A 21,787-nucleotide genomic window follows, 5' to 3' on the forward strand; every position below is an offset into this window, starting at 1 on the left:
CTAAGAATGTTGATGCATTGTTTGAAATTGTCATCAATGTTGTTTTTTCGGCTGAAATTTTGGGACCAGCTCTCTTTGCTATTTCTTCCAAAAGATTTCTTTCAATAACTGTCTGTCAGATTTTTTTGAAAGTATATCAGAATCATCTGCAGAAGCCAGGCAGTTTACCTTAATTCCATTTGTTATTCGTCCTAAAATTATTGGTTCAATTTTGTAATTTTTTTTTCTCCAAATTCCAGATACTTTCTATTTTTTCTAGAGTGCAGTGTTACAGTAAAGGTGATAAACTGTCCCCTTGTCTAACACCAGTTTTTATTTCAAATGGTTGAGATACTTCTCCCATAAATTTAGCTTCAGTCATCCTATTTGCTAGTGTTTTGAAGATTATGTTTGCTTTAATACAAAATTCTTTGATGATTTTACCTATAATTTCTCTGCCTACCAAATCAAAAGTTTTCTTGAAACAAATACATGATACTATTATAGGTTTGGTGATTAGCAGTCTGTGGAGGATTATCGATTTTCTAATAAACATCTGCTCTGTGCAGGGTCTTCCCTTTCTAGAGCTCCTCGAGATTCTCCCAGTTATTTGTCTAAAGTTTCTACAACTCTGTCCAGAGAATTTTTGATAATATTTTGTATACCACTGGCAGAAGTGAGGCATCTCTGCCATTGTTGACATTTTGAGTGTCCCCTTTTTTTCATAGCTGTGGATTAATGCTTTCCATAATCTCTTCAGCTTTCCAAATGTTCTCAAACAGCAGTTGTAGATCATTTGTGTGTTCTGACTATTTCAATAATTTTGCTGTAGTGGAGTCTTCATTTGTTGCTTTGAAGTTTTGGAAGATTTGATGGCTTCATGAATTTATTGCTCTGTTAGTGGAAAATCTTCCTCCAGATGTTGTGGGACTGCTATTATATATTGCTACAATGTGCTGTTATTGTTGTTGTTGTTGTTGTTGTTGTTTGGTTGCCTGTTCTTCAGCACTTTCTTTCTGTTTCCTTTATCTATTTGCCGCCATTTTAGCCCATTTACCGGTATTTTCAGCTTGTTCTTCACTTATTTGACCTTTTGGTGGCTCCTCTTGAAGAGATCTTATTTCTCAGCATTTAAAATTACATCATCTGCTGCTCTTTCGCAACTGAATTTCATCATGTCCATCTTCCTTGACTCAAGATCCTGAATTTTCATCCTTAATTCTTGAACAGTCTCATTTCTCTTTTTGTGTTTTCCAGATGAAGAAACTTTTGGTCCTCAAAGCTAAGATTAGTATCAGTTTTTTTATTTGTTTCTGCCTATGGCTGCTATATCTCTTTAGTTAGAATATTTTCTCTCTCTGTATTTGATTATAGTCTAAGTCTGAATATTTTTATAAGTACATTTATTGCTGTAGCAATGAGTAAAATAAATTGTATTGCACTGCCTGTAGCATGTAGCACCATTTTGACTGTTAGTCCTCTTGCTGTACAAAAAGTAGCTTTGATGATTACTTAATGCAAGTATTTTGTAAGAGCTGTGGAATGGTTAGTATCTGTTTATATTTTTCTGATTAATTCAAGCTCGTCAATGCACATCCTGTGTTAAGGAAATATTTGCACTGAATTTACTGTGTGTTAAATATAAGCAGTGGATCCATTGGGGTAGTCTGTTTGGTAGAAATATGTCAAGGTGAACAAAACAGGAGATGGTGAAGGAAGAGAGGGAAAAGAACAACATTTGCTTCTCATCAGCATTATAACTGGGTTGCAACATTCAGTGAAAATTATCTGTGACAGGAAGTTGTCATAAATACATTTTTTGAAGAAACTTTATGTTTTTATAAGCATTTATTAAATTTAAAAAGTTGGATTTCATCTGTTAATACAAAAGATAATGTTTTGCATTGCAGGCATGATGAACCTGTCAAAGATGAAGAATCGGCCAATGATTCTTATTGGAGGATAACAGTATGTATAACTTAAACTTGAGATTCTTGAAAATAAAGCTAGTCAGTATTTCTTAACAGTACTGATTTAAATACATCTAAAAGATCGCTGTTACCTAAATGAAAGTTGATGAGCAAAGTCTTAGTGGACATTTGTATAAAATTGTCATAGGTGTTATTTACAAGAAGAGTAAATAGTTTCAATAGGAATGTGGTGAGACATTTAACAAATGTCATGACCACACATTAATAGGACCTTATAACACTACCATTATGATATTAGTATGCTTTTACGTAAATAACAGAAACCCTGTCTCTATGTTGCCACGTATAACCCTCTTACTAAAATTTAGTTTAGTTTTAAAATAAAATACACTATCGAAGGATAGTCCTGTTTACAGGAAAAGATAATCAATAGAGTTATCCTTCTTACAGGATTTACCGTGTGTTGCGTCTAATGGATAAGTAAATTGGACTATTCACTTCTTTTCCTAAGATCTTACCCAGTGGCTAGATAGGAACACAGTATGAATAATAATATACTGAAGCTAGGAAAACTCATTTCCAAGTTCATTTAGTGGTTTAAAACATGTACTTAATGGTCACCAACCTATCCTGGCAATGAAATAGTGAAGTATTGGAGAAGCAGAAATGTGAATTTTGCCTACTTTCTTGCTACTGTTTAGTTTGGCTCTTCAAATAAATTACCCCACTTAAACAATTTTGGGCTACATCTTTATACATTATGTTTTTAAAAAAGAAAAAGCCCAGTAGATAACTTCAAGGAAGGTAAAAAAAATTAGCCGGGGTGGGGGGGACTACCTTTAGAAAAGCACTTTCCATAATCAAGAAACTTAAATACTTAGACACTAAAGCACGCACTTTTTAACTGAACATTTCACTTAAAGAAAACCTCTTTCTTGGTGGAATTTACATTCAAAAGCTATTATTCTTTGAAATAATTCTGTGTAGCCATCTAACAGGTTCTAGTAACTTGGCTTCACTCTGATTGAATTTTATGTAAGCAAACCATAACACTTTACAATAGTTAAGAAAACATTTTTATTATTTACACTAAAGCAATTTAAATGGTGCCTCTTTATATTAACTTGGCACTTCATAAGTCTGTAAAACAGGACACTCGGATTAATCAAACACCAGGAAGGAACCCTATACAGATGTATGATTAGGATGAAATAACAGGGTGAGCCAGTTTCCGTAAAGTTCAAGAATGATTATTAAAACACATTTTAAATTAATGGTTCATGCTGTACAAAGGTAAAAATAGAAAAAAATCTTATCTGGTGGCTGTAGGCTTGAGTGTGGTGAACAGTTATGATGGCTACACTACCCACACTACGGCCTGCAAGTTTCTTGCTGTATGGGCTCAATTTCTCTTCTTGGCTTCATTCAGTTTTACATACAGTAGCTCAACAACTCGCAGCTATGCTGTAAGCTGTTTGCAGTCTTCAACCGAGGCATTTTTATGAAAATTTGCAGGCAAAGCTTCTGCTCCACAAAGGAGTTACCTCAATCACTGCTGCCTTCAGACTGTGTGACTTACTTCCCGAACTTGCTCAAGGTAGCACGCCAGTTCGCCTTTCGCACCTCTTCCGTGCGCCACAGCCATTTTCGTTTCAAACAAAAGCACACTGGTTTTTACATAACACCTATTTCTTACATTGTTCCTAAGCATGACCATTTCTTAAATTGTCAAATATACATCAACATGAACAATTTATACACACACATATTTTTAAATACAAAATGTTATCAAAACATTATTTAGACACTTGGTATCCTTTGTAGAGGACTTGGGCAGGTTTGTCCCATCCTAGTACACATTATTTTGTTACTTCCCTTCAGATATTCCATTTAGCTACATCTACAATAATTCCCAATGTTCTGACTTTTGAGGTGTCCAGTGTGGGTTGCTCGCCACTTCCTGGGTGTATTGTATCGAGTTAGCTTTTTCAAATTTCCATGAGGGTTTATCAATGTATTTTGTAACTGATATTTCAGCACCAATGATAACTTTTGTGAGCCAATGTACACTCCTTGAAAAATGTTTAGGTACTACTGTTGAGTGATTCAGTGGTAATTTGTTCTCATCAGTGGAAAAGATGGATGGGTCAGGTTTTGTATCAGTTTCCATCTGCCTGCCCAAAACTTTTTAAATTCCTTGGCATCAAACTTAGATAATTTCTTGTGTGTTGATCCATTCGAACAATGGTTCTCTATTTTTGTCTCTATTTATGTATCTCCAGGTTGTGTTTTGGAATTAAAATCTTAAACATATACGTGCTGTCTAGTTGCTGTGTGTAAGACTAGTGTCAGACACTTTCCGTTAGGTGATTTGTGGACTGATGTAATAACCAGGCCTTTGAGTTTTATCCTAATTACTTCTACATCACTAATTTTCTGACAGCTTAAGCCAGCATAATCCAAGAGCTGTTTCTTTTTTCATTTATTGTGGATGCACCTAACAATTGAGAGGAGTATTGATATTGCTTTATATTGCGTAATCTTGCATGTAGCTGCTGAATTATCACCTAAATGCATTTCCTTTAGAGCTATAATACTGATGGCATGCTCATCATTTAATTTGCTTTGGTAACTGCATTTGTCACTTGTTAATCCTACATTAATTTGCATAATATGGACACCTTGCCTGATAATGTTTGACTGTAAGCTCTGAGACGTGCTGGACCATCTTTTGTGTAGAGTTTTTGCTGTCTGCTCCTGCAGTCACACAGCCTTGGTGCACCATCTCAGGGGTTGTCTACATGCCCCACAACAGTCTTTTTGGTGTCCAGTGTGAATGATTCACTGGTAAATATCCTGTCCCATACACTTTTGTTTGTAGACAATACTACTGTGTTAGCTGAAAATAGAAACCCTGAGCCAGGAAGCAGTAGTCTCAGTACCTCAGAGAATTAGTTTCAGGTAAAGTATATGGATCTAACATATCTAAAATGCACATGGTTTAGTTTGGAAACCACACAGACAGCCAAATGTACACACCCGCAGTAGCTGCTAGGGGTGGGGGGGCAGAGTGATTGGAGAAGACAGTACATGGTCTGAATGGGAAAAGATTGGTGGGTACAGAAGAGAGAAGGTAAAAGGTAAAGTGATACAGTGGGAAACAAATTAGCAGAGGTTTAGGTCAGGTGGATGGCACTAGATGTGCTGGAGAGACAATTTCCACCTGTGTAGTTCAGAGAAACTTGCACTGGAAGGGAATATCCAAATGGTATGTCTAGTGAAGCAGTTGTTGAAGTGGTGTACAGCCTCTTGGCAACTGCAATGTCAAGTCTGTGGTTTCCACAGTTTGATGCTAGACATTACTGCGAGTGAACAGTTGGTTACTTGTCATCCCTACATGGAAAATTGTATGGTAATTGCAGCATAGCTGATTTTTAACAGGTTGCTTTTGCACATGATCGTGCCTTTTATATGGTGGGAGATGCCTGCGACTGGACTGCTGTAGGAGGTGGTGGGTGGATTTGTGGGACAGGTCTTGCACCTGGGTCACTCACAGGATTAGTGGCGGACAAGTATGTTCTCTAGATTGTGCAGGCCGTGGAACACTACTTTGCAGGACATTGACTGTGAAAAACAGAGATTGCATCGGGATTGAATACAAAACACACAATGCCAAGTTAAGCACAAGAAGAGTGAATCTTCTAAGAGTTTGTGCTTCCAGCGGCTCCTGGGAGACCAGTATTAGATTCCGATGCACCAGTGCAGGTTTACTGTATCCTTTATACCTTCACATTGACCATGAAACACAGAAATTCGATCGGGACTGAATACAAAATGCACAATGCCGTCTTAAGTACATTAGGAGTGAATCTTCTAAGAGTTTGTGCTTTGAGTTTCTCCTGGGAGACCAGTATTAGACTCCGATGCACCAATGAAGGTTTACTGTATCCCTTGGTCTTTCACATTGACCACGAAACACAGAAATTGCATCGGGATTGAATACAATTGGCACAATGCAGACTTAAGTACAAGAAGAGTGAATCATCTAAGAGTTTGTGATGTGGGCGTCAACTGGTAGACCAGTATTAGATTCCGATGCACCAGTGCAGGTTTACTGTATCCCTTGGACTTTCATATTGACCATGAAACACAGAAATTGCATCGTGATTGAATAAAAATGGCACAATGCCGACTTAAGTACAAGAAGAGTGAATCTTCTAAGACTTTGTGATTTGAGCGGCTCCTGGGAGACCAGTAATAGATTCCGATGCACCAGTGCAGGTTTACTGTATCCCTTGGACTTTCATATTGACCATGTAACACAGAAATTGGATCGGGATTGAATACAAACGGCTTAATGCCGACCTAAGTACAAGAAGAGTAAATCATCTAGGAATTTGAGTTTTGAGCGGCTCCTGGGAGACCAGTATTAGATTCCAATGCATCAATGCAGGTTTACTGTATCCCTTCGACTTTCACATTGACCATGATACACAGAAAATGCATCGTGATTGAATTGAAATGGAACAATGCCGACTTAAGTACAGGAAGAGTGTATCTTCCATGCGTTTCTGCTTTGAGCGTATCCTGGGAGACCAGTATTACATTCCGATGCACCAGTTCAGGTTTACTGTATCCGTTTGACCTTCATATTGACCATGAAACGCAGAAATTGCACCGCAATTGAATACAAAAGACACAATGCCGAATTAAGTACAAGAAGAATGAATCTTCTAAGAGTTTGTGATTTGAGCGGCTCCTGGGGGACCAGTATTAGATTCCGATGCACCAGCGCAGGTTTACTGTATCCTTTCGACTTTCACATTAACCACGAAACACAGAAATTTCATCTGCATTGAATACGATAGGCTCTACGCCGCCTTATGTACATGATGAGTGAATCTTCTAAGAGTTTGTGCTTTGAGCGACTCCTAATGGGTAAAGTATTAGATTCCGATGCTCCAGTGCAGGTATACTGTATACCTTGGACCTTCACATTGACCATGAAACACAGAAATTGCATCGGGATTGAATACAAAAGGCTTAATGCCGACATAAGTACAAGAAGAGTGAATCATCTAAGAATATGAGTTTTGAGCGACTACTGGGAGACCAGTATTGGATCCCGATGCACCAGTGCAGTTTTACTGTGTCCCTTGGACCTTAACATTGACCATGAAACACAGAAATTGCATCATAATTGAATACAAAACACCGAATGCCGACTTAAGTACAAGAGGAGTAAATCTCCTAAGAGGTTGTGCTTAAAGCGTCTCCTGCGAGACCAGTATTAGATTCCGCTGCACCAATGCAGGTTTACTCTATCCCTTGGACTGTCACATTGACCATGTAACACAGAAATTGGATCGGGATTGAATACAAACGGCTTAATGCCTCTTAAGTACAAGAAGAGTGAATCATCTAAGAATTTGAGTTTTGAGCGGCTCCTGGCAGACCAGAATTAGATTCCAATGCATCAATGCAGGTTTACTGTATCCCTTCGACTTTCACATTGACCATGAAACACAGAAATTGCATCGGGATTGAATTCAAATGGAACAATGACGACTTAAGTACTAGAAGAGTGAATCTTCTAAGAGTTTGTGATTTGAGCGGCTCCTGGGGGACCAGTATTAGATTCCGAAGCACCAGTGCAGGTTTATCGATTCCCTTGGACTTTCACATTGATCATGAGACATAGAAATTACATCGGGATTGAATACAAAACACACAATGCCGACATAAGTACAAGAAGAGTGATTCTTCTAAGATTTTGTGTATGAGCGGCTCCTTGGGGACCAGTATTAGATTCCGATGCACCAATGCAGGTTTACTGTATCCCTTGTACCTTCACATTGACCATGAGACACAGAAATTGCATCGGGATTGAATACAAAAGGCACAATGCCGACTTAAGTACAAGAAGGGTGAATCATCTAAGAGTTTGAGCTTTGAGCGTCAACTGGTAGACCAGTATTAGATTCCGATGCACCAGTTCAGGGTAACTGTATCCCTTGAACACTCACATTGATCATGAATTTGAGCAAATGGCATCGCGATTGAATACAAAAGGCACAATACCGGCTAAAGTGCAAGAAGAGTGAATCTTCTAAGAGATTGTGCATGAGCGGCTCCTGGGAGACCAGTATTAGATTCCGATGCACCAATGCAGGTTTACTGTATCCCTTGGACCTTCGCATTGACCATGAGGCACAGAAATTGCATCGGGGTTGAATACAAATGCAAAATGCCGACTTTAGTACAAGAAGAGTGAAGCTTCTAAGAGTTTCTGCTTTGAGCGGCTCGTGGGAGACCAGTATTAGATTCTGATGCACCAGTGCTGGTTAACTACATCCCTTGGACTTTCAAATTGAGCATGAAACACAGATAGTGCATCGGTATTGAATACAAAAGGCAGAATGCCGACTTAAATACAAGAAGAGTGAATCATCTAAGAGCTTGTGCTTTGAGCGGCTGCTGGGAGACCAGTATTAGATTCCGATGCACCAGTGCAGGTTTATTGAATCCCTTGGACCTTCAAATCGAACATGAAACACAGAAATTGCGTCGGGATTGAGAACAAAAGGCACAATGCCGAATTAAGTACAAGGAGAGATAATCTTCTAAGAGTTTGTGCTTTGAGAATCTCCTGGAGTCCTGTATTAGATTCCGATGTACCAGTGCAGGTTTAGTGAATCCCTTGGACCCTAACATTGACCATGAAACACTGAAAATGCATCGGTATTGAATACAAAAGTCACAATGCCGATTTAAGTACAAGAATAGTGAATCTTCTAATAGTTTGTGCTTTGAACGGCTCCTTGGTGAACAGTAGTAGATTCCTATGCACCGGTGATGGTTTACTGTATCCCTTCGACTTTCGCGTTTACCATGAAACACAGAAATTGCATCGGGATTGAATACATAAGGCACAATGCCGACTTAAGTACAAGAAGTGTGAATCTTCCAAGTGTATGTGCTTTGAAAGGCTCCTGGGTGACCAGTATTAGATTCCAATGCACCAATTGAGGTTAACTGTATCCCTTGGAACTTCACATTGATCATGAATCACAGAAATTGCATCGAGATTGAATTCAAGAGGCAAAATGCCGACTTAAGTGCAAGAAGAAAGAATGGTTTAAGAGTTTGTGCTTTGTGCGGCTCCTGGGAGACCAGTATTAGTTTCCGATGCATCAGTGCTGGTTTACTTTATCCCTTGGACCTTCACATTGACCTTGAGAGACGTAAATTACATCGGGATTGAATACAAAAGGCACAATGCCGACTTAAGTAAAAGAAGAGTGAATCTTCTAAGAGTTTGTGGTTTGAGCGCTCCCTGGGAGAGCAGTATTATATTCCAATGCACCACTGCAGGTTTGCTGTATCCCTCCGACTCTCACATTGACTATGAAGCACAGAAATTGCATTGGGATTGAATACTAAATGCACAATGCCGACTTAAGTACAAGAAGAGTGAATCTTTTACGACTTTGTGCTTTGAGCGGCTCCCTGGAGACCAGTATTAGAATCCGATGCACTATTCTAGCTTTACAGTATCCCTTGGACCTTCATATTGACCATAAAACACAGAAATTGCACCGCGATTTGATACAAAAGACACAATGCCGTATTAAGTACAAGAAGAGTGAATCTTCTACGAGTTGGTGATTTGAGCGGCTCCTGGGAGACCAGTATTAGATTCCGATGCACCAGTGCAGGTTTAATGAATCCCTTAGACCTTCACATTGACCATGAGAGACAGAAACTACATCGGCATTGAATACAAAAATGACAATGCAGACTTAAGTACAAGAAAAGTGAATCTTCTAAGAGTTTCTGCTTTAAGCGACTCTTGGGAGACCAGTGTCAGATTCCAATGCGCCAGTGCAGGTTTACGGTACACCTTGGACCTTCACATTGACCATGAAACACAGAAAAACATCGGGATTGAATACAAAAGGCACAATGCCGACTCAAGTACAAGAAGAGTGAATCTGCTAAGAGCATGTGTTTTGAGCTGCTCCTGGGAGACCAGTATTAGTTTCCGATGCACCAGTGCAGATTTACTGTATCCCTTCGACTGTCACAGTGACCATGAAAAACAGAAATCGCATGGGGATTGAATACCAAATCCTTAATGCCGACCTAACTACAAGAAGAGTGAATCTTCTAAGAATTTGTGCTATGGGCAACTCCTGCGAGACCAGTATAAGATTCCGAAGCACCAGTTCAGGTTTACTGTATACTTTGGAGCTTCCTATTGACCATGAAACGCTGAAATTGCATCGCGATGAAATACAGAAGGCACAATGCCGACTTAAGTACAAGAACAGTGAATCTTCTAAGCGTTTGTGGTTTGAGCGGCTCCTGGGAGACCAGTTATTGATTCCGATGCACCAATGCAGGTTTAGTGTATCCCTCGGACCTTCACATTGTGCATGAAACACAGAAATTGCATCGCGATTGAATACCAAAGGCACAATGCCGACTTTAGTACAATTAGAGTTAATCTTCTAAGAGTTTGTGTTTGAGCGGACCCTGGGGGTCAAGTATTAGATTCCGATGCACCAGTGCAGGTTACTGTATACCTTGGACCTTCGCATTGACCATGAGACACTGAAAATGCATCGGGATTGAATACAAAATGCACAATGCCCACTTAAGTACAAGAAGAGTGAATCTTCTCAGGGTTTGTGTTTTGAGCTGCTCCAGGGAGACCAGAATTAAATTCCGTTGCACAAGTGCAGGTTTGCAGCATTCCTTGGACATTCTCATTGACCATGAAACACAGGAATTGAATCGGGATTGAATACAATAGGCACAATGCCGACTTAAGTACAAGAAGAGTGAACCTTCTAAGTGTTTGTGCTTTGAGCGGCTCCTGGGAGACCAGTATTAGATTTAGATGCACCAATACAGGTTTACTGTATCCCTTGGACCTTCACATTGACCGAGGAACACAGAAATTGGATCAGGATTGAATACAAAAGGCACAATGCCGACTTAACTACAAGAATAGTGAATCTTCTAAGAGGTTGTGCTTTGAGCGCCTCCTGGGAGACGAGTATTAGATTCCATTGCACCAGTGCTGTTTTACTGTAGCGCTTAAACATTCACATTGGCCATGAAACACAGAAAATGCATCAGGATTGAATACAAAAGGCCTATTCGGACTTATGTACATGAAGAGTGAATCGTCTAAGAGATTGTGCTTTGAATATGTCCTTGTATACCAGTATTAGATTCCGATGCACCAGTTCAGGTTTACTGAATGTCTTGGACCTTCACATTGGGCATGAAACACAAAAATTGCATCGCGATTGAATGCCAATGGCACAATGCCTACTTACCTACAATTGTAGTTAATCTTCTAAGTGTTTGTGCTTTGAGCGGTCCCTGTAGGGCAAGTATTAGATTCCAATGCACCAGTGCATGTTACTGTATACCTTGGACCTTCAAATTGACCATGAAGCACAGAAAATGCATCAGGATTGAATACAAAAGGCACAAAGCCGACTTAAGTACATGAAGAGTGAATCTTCTAAGAGTTTGTGCTTTGAGCGGCTCCTTGGAGACCAGTATTAGATTCCAATGCACCAGTGCAGATTTACTGTATCCCTTGGACTTTCACAGTGCCCATGAAACACAGAAAATTCATTGGGATTGAAAACAAAAGGCACACTGCCGATTTAAGTACAAGAAGTGTGAATCTTCCAAGTGTTTGTGGTTTGAGTGGCTCCTGGGAGACCTGTATTAGGTTCCCATATACCAGTGCAGGTTTACTGAATCCCTTGGACCTTCACATTGACCATGATGCACAGAAATTTCATCGGGATGGAATACAAAAGGCTCAATGCCGACTTAAGTACAAGAAGAGTGAATCTTCTAAGAGCTTGTGCTTTAAGCTGCTCCTGGCAGACCAGTATTAGTTTCCGATGCACCAGTGCAGGTTTACTGTATCCCTCGGATGGTCACATTGTGCATGAAACACAGATAATGCATCGCGATTGAATACCAAAGGCATAATTCCGCTTTAAGTACAATTATAGTTAATCATATAAGAGTTTGTGCTTTGAGCGGCCCCTGGGGGTCAAGTATTAGATTCCTATGCACCAGTGCATGTTTCTGTATACCTTGGACCTTCACATTGACCAAAAAACACAGAAATTGGATCAGGATTGAATACAAAAGGCACAATGCCGACTTAACTACAAGAATACTGAAACTTCTAAGAGTTTCTGCTTTGAGCGGCTCGTGGGAGACCAGTATTAGATTCTGATGCACCAGTGTGGGTTAACTAAATCCCTTGGACTTTCACATTGAGCATGAAACACAGATAGTGCATCGGGATTGAATACAAAATGCAGAATGCCGACTTAAATACAAGAAGAGAGAATCTTCTACGAGTTTGTGCTTTGAGCAGCTGCTGGGAGACCAGTATTAGATTCCGATGCACCAGTGCAGGTTTATTGAACTCCTTGGATCTTCAAATTGAACATGAAACACAGAAATTGCGTCGGGATTGAAAACAAAAGGCACAATGCCGACTTAAGTACAAGGAGAGTGAATCTTCTAAGAGTTTGTGCCTTGAGCATCTCCTTTGGTCCAGTATTAGATTCCGATGCACCAGTGCAGGTTTGGTGAATCCCTTGGACCCTAACATTGACCATGAAACACTGCAAATGCATCGGGATTGAATACAAAAGTCACAATGACGACTTAAATACAAGTATAGTGAATCTTCTAAGAGTTTGTGCTTTGAGCGGCTCCTTGGTGACCAGTATTAGATTCCTATGCACCAGTGCTGGTTTACTGTATCCCTTCGACTTTTGCGTTTACCATGAAACACAGAAATTGCATCGGGATTGAATACATAAGGCACAATGCCGACTTAAGTACAAGAAGTGTGAATCTTCCAAGTGTATGTGCTTTGAGTGGCTCCTGGGAGACCAGTTTTAGATTCCCATGCACCGTTGCAGGGTTACTGAATCCCTTGGACCTTCACATTGACCGTGATGCACAGAAAATGCATCGGGATTGAATACAAAACGCTCAATGATTTAAGTAGGAGTAGAGTGAATCTTCTAAGAGTTTCTGCCATGTACGGCTGCTGGGAGACCAGTATTAGATTCCGATGCACCAATGCAGGCTTACTGTCTCCCCTGGACCTTCACATTGACCATGAAACACAGAAATTGCACCGCGATTGAATACAAAAGACACAATGCCGCATTAATTACAATAACAGTTAATCTTCTAAGAGTATCTGATTTGAGCGGCTCCTGGGAGACCAGTATTAGATTCCGATGCACCAGTGCAGGTTTACTGAATCCGTTGGACCCTCACATTGACCATGAAACACAGAAATTGAATCGGGATTGCATACAAAGGCACAATGCCGACTTAAGTACAAGAAGAGTGAATCTTCTAAGAGTTTGTGCTTTGAGCGGCTCCTGGGAGACCAGTATTAGATTCCAATGCACCAATCGAGGGTTACTGTATACCTTGGAACTTCACATTGATCATGAAACACAGAAATTGCATCGAGATTGAAATCCAAAGGCAAAATGCCGACTTAAGTGCAAGAAGAGTGAATGTTTCAAGAGTTTGTGCTTTGTGCGGCTCCTGAGAGACCAGTATTAGTTTCCGATGCATCAGTGCTGGTTTACTTTATCCCTTGGACTTTCACATTGACCATGAAACATAGAATTTGCTTCGGGATTGAATACAAATGGCACAATGCCGACTTAAGTACAAGAAGAGTGAATCTTCTAAGAGTTTGTGCTTTGAGCTGCTCCTTGGTGACCAGTGTTAGATGCCGATGTACCAGTGCTGGTTTACTGTATCCCTTCGAGTTTCGCGTTTAATACAGAAGGCTCAATGCCGACTTAAGTACAAGAATAGTGAATCTTCTAAGAGTTTCTGCCATGTTCAGCTACTGGGAGACCAGTATTAGATTCCGATGCACCAATGCAGGCTTACTGAATCCCTTGGACTTTCACATTGACCATGAAACACAGAAATTGCACCGCGATTGAATACAAAAGGCACAATGCCGCATTAATTACAATAAGAGTGAATCTTCTAAGAGTTTGTGATTTGAGCGGCTCCTGGGAGACCAGTATTAGATTCCGATGCACCAGTGCAGGTTTACTGAATCCCTGGGACCTTGACATTGACCTTGAGAGACATAAATTACATCGGGATTGAAAACAAAAGGCACAATGCCGACTCAAGTACAAGAAGTGTGAAGCTTCTAAGAGTTTCTGCTTTGTGCGGCTCCTGGGATACCAGTATTACATTCCGATGCACCAGTGTAGGTTTACTGTATCCTTTGGACCTTCACAATGACCATGAAACACAGAAATTGAATCGGGATTGCATACAAAGGCACAATGCCGACTTAAGTACAAGAAGAGTGAATCTGCTATGAGTTTGTGCTTTGAGCGTCTCCTGGGAGACCAGGATTAGATTCCGATGCACCAGTGCAGGTTTACTGAATCCCTTGGACCTTCACATTGACCATGAAACACAGAAACTACATCGGGATTGAATACAAAATGCACAATGCCGACTTATGTACAAGAAGAGTGAATCTTGAAAGAGTTTCTACTTTAAGCGACTCCTGGGAGACCAGTATTAAATTCCGATGCACCAGTGCAGGTTTACTGTATCCCTTTGACTTTCACATTGACCATGAAACACAGAAATTTCATCGGGATTGAATACAATAGGCTCTATGCCGCCTTGTGTACAAGATGAGTGAATCTTCTAAGAATTTGTGCTTTGAGCGATTCCTGATGGGTAAAGTATTAGATTCCGATGCACCTGTGCAGCTATACAGTACACCTTGGACCTTCACATTGACCATGAAACACAGAAAATGTATCAGGATTGAATACAAAAGGCACAATGCCGACTTAAGTACATGAAGAGTGAATTGTCTAAGAGTTTGTGCTTTGAGTTTGTCCCGGTAGACCAGTATTAGATTCCGATGCACCAGTGCAGGATTACTGAATGTCTTGGACCTTCACATTGGGAATGAAACACAGAAATTGCATCGCGATTGAATACCAATGGCACAATGCCGACTTATCTACAATTGTAGTTAATCTTCTAAGTGTTTGTGCTTTGAGCGGCCCCTGGGGGGCAAGTATTAGATTCCAATTCACCAGTGCATGTTACTGTATACCTTGGACCTTCACATTAACCATGAAGCACTGAAAATGCATCGGGATTGAATACAAAAGGCACAATGCCGACTTAAGTACAAGAAGAGTGAATCTTCTCAGAGTTTGTGGTTTGAGCTGCTACTGGGAGACCCGATCTAAATTCCGAAGCACAAGTGCTGGTTTAAAGCATTCGTTGGACATTCACATTGACCATGAAACACAGAAATTGAATCGGGATTGAATACAATATGCACAATGCCGACTTAAGTACAAGAAGTGTGAATCTTCTAAGAGTTTGTGCTTTGAGCGGCTCCTTGCAGACCAGTATTAGATTCCAATGCACCAGTGCAGATTTACTGTATCCCTTGGACCTTCACAGTGCCCATGAAACACAGAAAATGCATTGGGATTGAAAACAAAAGGCACAAAGCCGATTTAAGTACAAGAAGATTGAAACTTCTAAAAGTTTCTGCTTTGAGCGGCTCCTGGCAGACCAGTATTAGATTTCGATGCACCAGTGCTGGTTTACTGTATCCATTCGACTTTCGCGTTGACCATGAAACACAGAAATTGTATCGGGATTGAATACATAAGGCACAATGCCGACTTAAGTCCAAGTAGTGTGAATCTTCCAAGTGTTTCTTCTTTGAGACACTTCTGGGAGACCTGTATTTGATTCCCATGCATCAGTGCAGGTTTACTGAATCCCTTGGACCTTCACATTGCCCATGATGCACCGAAATTGCATCAGGATTGAATACAAAAGGCTCAATGCCGACTTAAGTACAAGAAGAGTGAATCTTCTAAGAGTTTGCGCTTTGAGCGGCTCCTGGGAGACCAGTATTACATTCCGATGCACCAGTGCAGGTTAACGGAATCCCTTGGACCTTCACATTGACCATGAGACACAGAAATTGCATTTGGGTTGAATACAAAATGCACAATGCCGACTTAAGTACAAGAAGATTGAATCTTCTAAGAGTTTGTGCTTTGAGCGGCTCCTGGGGTCCAGTATTAGATTCCGATGCACCAGTGCAGGTTTAGTGAATCCCTTGGACCCTAACATTGACCATGAAACACTGAAAATGCATCGGGATCGAATACAAAAGTCACAAAGCCGACTTAAATACAAGAATAGTGAATCTTCTAAGAGTTTGTGCTTTGAGCGCCTCCTTGGTGACCAGTATTAGATTTCGATGCACCAGTGCTGGTTTACTGTATCCCTTCGACTTTCGCGTTTACCATGAAACACAGAAATTGCACCGTGATTGAATACAAAAGACACAATGCCGACTTAAGTACAAGAAGAGCGAATCTTCTAAGAGTTTGTGATTTGAGCGTCTCCTAGGGAAAGAGTATTTGATTCCGATTCACTATTCCAGCTTTACTGTATCCGTTGGACCTTCACATAGACCATGGAACACAGAAATTGCATCGGGAATCAAAACAAAACGCACAACGCCGACTTATGTACAAGAAGAGTGAATCTTCTAAGATTTTGTGCTTTTAGTGACTCCTGATGGGTAAAGTATTAGAGTCCGATGCACCAGTACAGGTATACGGTATACCTTGGACCTTCACATTGTCCATGAAGTGCAGATAATGCATCGGGATTGAATACAAATGGCACAATGCCGACTTAAGTACAAGAAGAACGAATCTTCTAAGAGTTTGTGCTTTGAGCGTCTCCTAGGGGAAGAGTATTTGATTCCGATTCACTATTCCAGCTTTACTGTATCCCTTGGACCTTCACATTGAGCATGAGACACAGAAATTACATCGGGATTGAATACAAATTGCACAATGCCGACTTAAGTACAAGAAGAGTGAATCTTCTAAGAGTTTCTGCTTTGAGCGACTCCTGGGAGACCAGTATTAGATTCCGATGCTTCAGTGCAGGTTTACTGTATACCTTCGACTTTCACATTGACCATGAACTACAGAAATTTCCACGGGATTGAATACAAAAGGCACAATGCCGACTTATGTACAAGAAGAGTGAATCTTCTAAGAGTGCCCGCTTTGTGAAGCTCCTGGGAGACCAGTATTAGATTCTGATGCACTATTCCAGCTTTAATGTATCCCTTGGACCTTCACATTGACCATGAAACACACAAATTGCTTCGCGATTGAAAACAAATTGCACTATGCCGACATAAGTACAAGAATAGTGAATCATCTAAGAATTTGAGCTTTGAGCGGCTCCTGGGTGACCAGTATTGGATTCCGATGCACCAGTGCAGTTTTACTGTATCCCTTGGACCTTAACATTGACCATGAAACACAGAAATTTCATCGGGATAGAATACAAAAGACAGAATGCCGACTGAAGTACAAGAGGAGTGAATCTCCTAAGAGGTTGTGCTTATAGCGGCTCCTGGGAGACCAGTATTAGATTCCGATGCACCAGTGCAGGGTTACTGTATCCCTCAGACCTTCACATTGTGCATGAAACACAGAAATTGCATCGCGATTGAATACCAAAGGCACAATGCCTACATAACTGCAATTAGAGTTAATCTTCTAAGAGTTTGTGCTTTGAGCGGCCCCTGTGGGTCAAGTATTAGATTCCGATGCACCAGTGCAGGTTACTATATACCTTGGACCTTCACATTGACCATGAAGCACTGAAAATGCATCGGGATTGAATACAAAATGCACAATGCCGACTTAAGTACAACAAGAGTGAATGTTCTAAGAATTTGTGTTTTGATCGGCTCCTGGGTGACCAGTATTAGATTCCAATGCACCAGTGCAGATTTACTGTATCGCTTGGACTTTCATATTGACCATGAAACACAGAAAATGCATCGGGATTGAATGTAAAAGGCACAGTGCCGACTTAAGTACAAGAAGAGTGAAACTTCTAAAAGTTTCTGCTTTGAGCGGCTCCTGGGAGACCAGTATTAGATTCCGATGCACCAGTTCAGGTTTATTGTATCCCTTTGACCTTCATATTGACCATGAAACATAGAAATTGTACCGCGGCTGAATACAAAAGGCAGAATGCCGACTTAAGTACAAGAAGAGTGAATTTTATAAGAGTTCGTAATTTGAGCGGCTCCTGGGTCACCAGTATTAGAGTCCGATGCAGCAGTGCAAGTTTACTGTATCCCATGGACCTTCCCATTGACCATGAAACACAGAAATTGCATCGGGATTGGATACAAAAGGCACCAACCAATTAGCATACTGCCTGCGGTTTCCAAAGCACTCGAATATATTGTTCATGACCAAATCACTGAACACTTGCATGAATTCAGCCTATATCACAAATTTCAATCTGGTTTCCGTAACCATCACAGCACAAACACTGCTCTAATTAAAGTTTTAGATGACCTGAAATGTGCCATCGACAATCGAAAGGCAGCAATATTGACGCTACTGGACTTCAGCAAAGCTTTTGACACTGGTAACTTTGACATATTGCTCAAAAAAATGCAACAGCTTAATTTCTCTGTTAGTGCAGTGAGATGGTTTGAAAGCTACTTAAAAGACAGACAGCAATGTGTTGTCTGCGTAAATGAAAAATCTTCCTGGAAACATCTTTCCTCGGGACTGCCACAAGGATCAGTCTTAGGACCACTTTTGTTTTCTTTATATGTCAACTATATTTCGTCGGTTCTGTCCTGTAAATATCATTTCTATTCCGACGACCTCCAGCTCTACCTAAGCGTCAGACCTGAGGGTCAACACTGCAAACGCTCAGATGAATGATGATCTGTCTTCGGTAGTGACATGGGCGAAAAGCCTGGGGCTTAAACTAAATGCGAAGAAGACGCAAGTAATCTTAATAGCCCATCAGAAATTAATAAGTTCAGATCTCCGCGAATGGCTACCTTCTATTCTGCTCGATGGTACTCCAATACCATATCAGAAAACAGTGAAAAATTGGGTGTAACTTTGGATGAGCATCTCAACTGGGCGGAGAATACAGTCGCAGTGTGGCGAAAGACGTCTGCTTGTCTCTATGCTCTCAAAAAGTTTCAGAACATATTTCCACTGGACTTGAAACGCCAGCTCGTGCAAGCACTCTTTCTACCGAACCTCCACTATTGTGATGTGATTCAACAAGGCACGGGTAGTGAAAAGAAAATACGGCTAGAGATAACCATGAATGCCTGTGTGCATTACACCTGCAACATTCGCCGATATGATCATGTTAGTGCTTCATACTCCGAGCTAAAGTGGCTGCGGCCGGACAAATTGCGTGACTACCACACTCTATGTCTACTTCACAAACTCTTCGTCGCGCAAGCACCCCAGTACCTTGCTTCAGAGATTAAAAACCTGTCGTGCCATCATAATCGAAACACGAGGTCACTCTTATTTGGTATCCTAACTGTGCCCTCTCACAAAACAAAAACTTTTGCAAACTCCTTCTCAGTTGCCGCTGTCAGCATCCGGAACAAACTGCCCCTTACCTTGCGCAAAATTCAATCTCCTGCTGCTTTTAAGAAGAAGTTGAAGCATTTCGTACTATCATCCTCACAAAGTTCTCCACAAAATTAATGTACCAGGCCAATCGTCTCATCTGTCAAATAGCAAAGCTAGCGTCTCCCATCTTGCTCCTGAGATGCCTTCCCATTCATCTATCTCTATTAGCCAGGCAATCTTCTTTTCCTTTATATTTCCTTAATTATGTTTCATCATGTGTATTCTTCTCCTCCGTTCACAATGAGTGTCCCTCATACTCCCTGCTGCCAGCACTCCTATCTAAAATTTGTCTCTTCAATAATGTCTAATTATAACAGTACCTATGATCTACGAATATAAACTCTATATGTATATATTTTTCCAGGTGTACCTTTTTAATTGTTTATTTCACTTTTTGTAGAAATGTAGTTTAACATGCCTACTTAAACATATGAATGTAATATAAGTGGGATGCCTGGTTAGATGTAAGAGAGGGCCTGATGGCCCTAATCTTGCAAGGTTTAATAAATAAATAAATAAATAAATTAAGTACAAGAAGAGTGAATCTTCTAAGAGTTTCTGATTTCAGCGGCACCTGGGAGACCAGTATTAGATATCGATGCACCAGTGCAGGTTTACTGTATCCCATGGACTTTCACATTGACCATGAAACACAGAAAATGCACCGGGATTGAATACAAAAGGCACAATGCCGACCTAAGTACAAGAATAGTGAATCATCTAAGAATTTGATCTTTGAGCGGCTCCTGGGTGACCAGTATTGGATTCCGATGCACCAGTGCAGTTTTACTGTATCCCTTGGACCTTAACATTGACCATGAAACACAGAAATTTCATCGGGATTGAATACAAAAGACAGAATGCCGACTGAAGTACAAGAGGAGTGAATCTCCTAAGAGGTTGTGCTTAAAGCGGCTCCTGGGAGACCAGTATTAGATTCCGATGCACCAGTGCAGGGTTACTGTATCCCTCGGACCTTCACATTGTGCATGAAACACAGAAATTGCATCGCGATTGAATACCAAAGGCACAATGCCTACATAACTGCAATTAGAGTTAATCTTCTAAGAGTTTGTGCTTTGAGCGGCCCCTGTGGGTCAAGTATTAGATTCCGATGCACCAGTGCAGGTTACTGTATACCTTGGACCTTCACATTGACCATGAAGCACTAAAAATGCATCGGGATTGAATACAACATGCACAATGCCGACTTAAGTACAACAAGAGTGAATCTTCTAAGAATTTGTGTTTTGAGCGGCTCCTGGGAGACCAGTATTAGTTTCCAATGCACCAGTGCAGATTTACTGTATCGCTTGGACTTTGATATTGACCATGAAACACAGAAAATGCATCGGGATTGAATGTAAAAGGCACAATGCCGACTTAAGTACAAGAAGAGTGAAACTTCTAAAAGTTTCTGCTTTGAGCGGCTCCTGGGAGACCAGTATTAGATTCCGATGCACCAGTTCAGGTTTACTGTATCCTTTTGACCTTCATAGTGACCATGAAACACAGAAATTGCACTGCGGTTGAATACAAAAGGCACAATGCCGACTTAAGTACAAGAAGAGTGAATTTTATGAGTTTGTAATTTGAGCGGCTCCTGGGACACCAGTATTAGAGTCCGATGCAGCAGTGCAAGTTTACTGTATCCCATGGACCTTCACATTGACCATGAAACACAGAAATTGCATCGGGATTGGATACAAAAGGCACCAACCAATTAGCATACTGCCTGCTGTTTCCAAAGCACTCGAATATATTGTTCATGACCAAATCACTGAACACTTGCACGAATTCAGCCTATATCACAAATTTCAATCCGGTTTCCGTAAACATCACAGCACCAACACTGCTCTAATTAAAGTATTAGATGACCTGAAATGTGCCATTGACAATCTAAAGGCAGCAATATTGACGCTACTGGACTTCAGCAAAGCTTTTGACTCTGGTAACTTTGACATATTGCTCAAAAAAATGCGACAGCTTAATTTCTCTGTTAGTGCAGTGAGATGGTTTGAAAGCTACTTAAAAGACAGACAGCAATGTGTTGTCTGCGTAAATGAAAAATCTTCCTGGAAACATCTTTCCTCGGGACTGCCACAAGGATCAGTCTTAGGACCACTTTTGTTTTCTTTATATGTCAACTATATTTCGTCGGTTCTGTCCTGTAAATATCATTTCTATTCCGACGACCTCCAGCTCTACCTAAGCGTCAGACCTGAAGACGTAAACACTGCAAACGCTCAGATGAATGATGATCTGTCT

This window comes from Schistocerca americana, chromosome 7 (assembly GCF_021461395.2).
Source record: "Schistocerca americana isolate TAMUIC-IGC-003095 chromosome 7, iqSchAmer2.1, whole genome shotgun sequence".
In the NCBI taxonomy this organism is placed as follows: domain Eukaryota; kingdom Metazoa; phylum Arthropoda; class Insecta; order Orthoptera; family Acrididae; genus Schistocerca; species Schistocerca americana.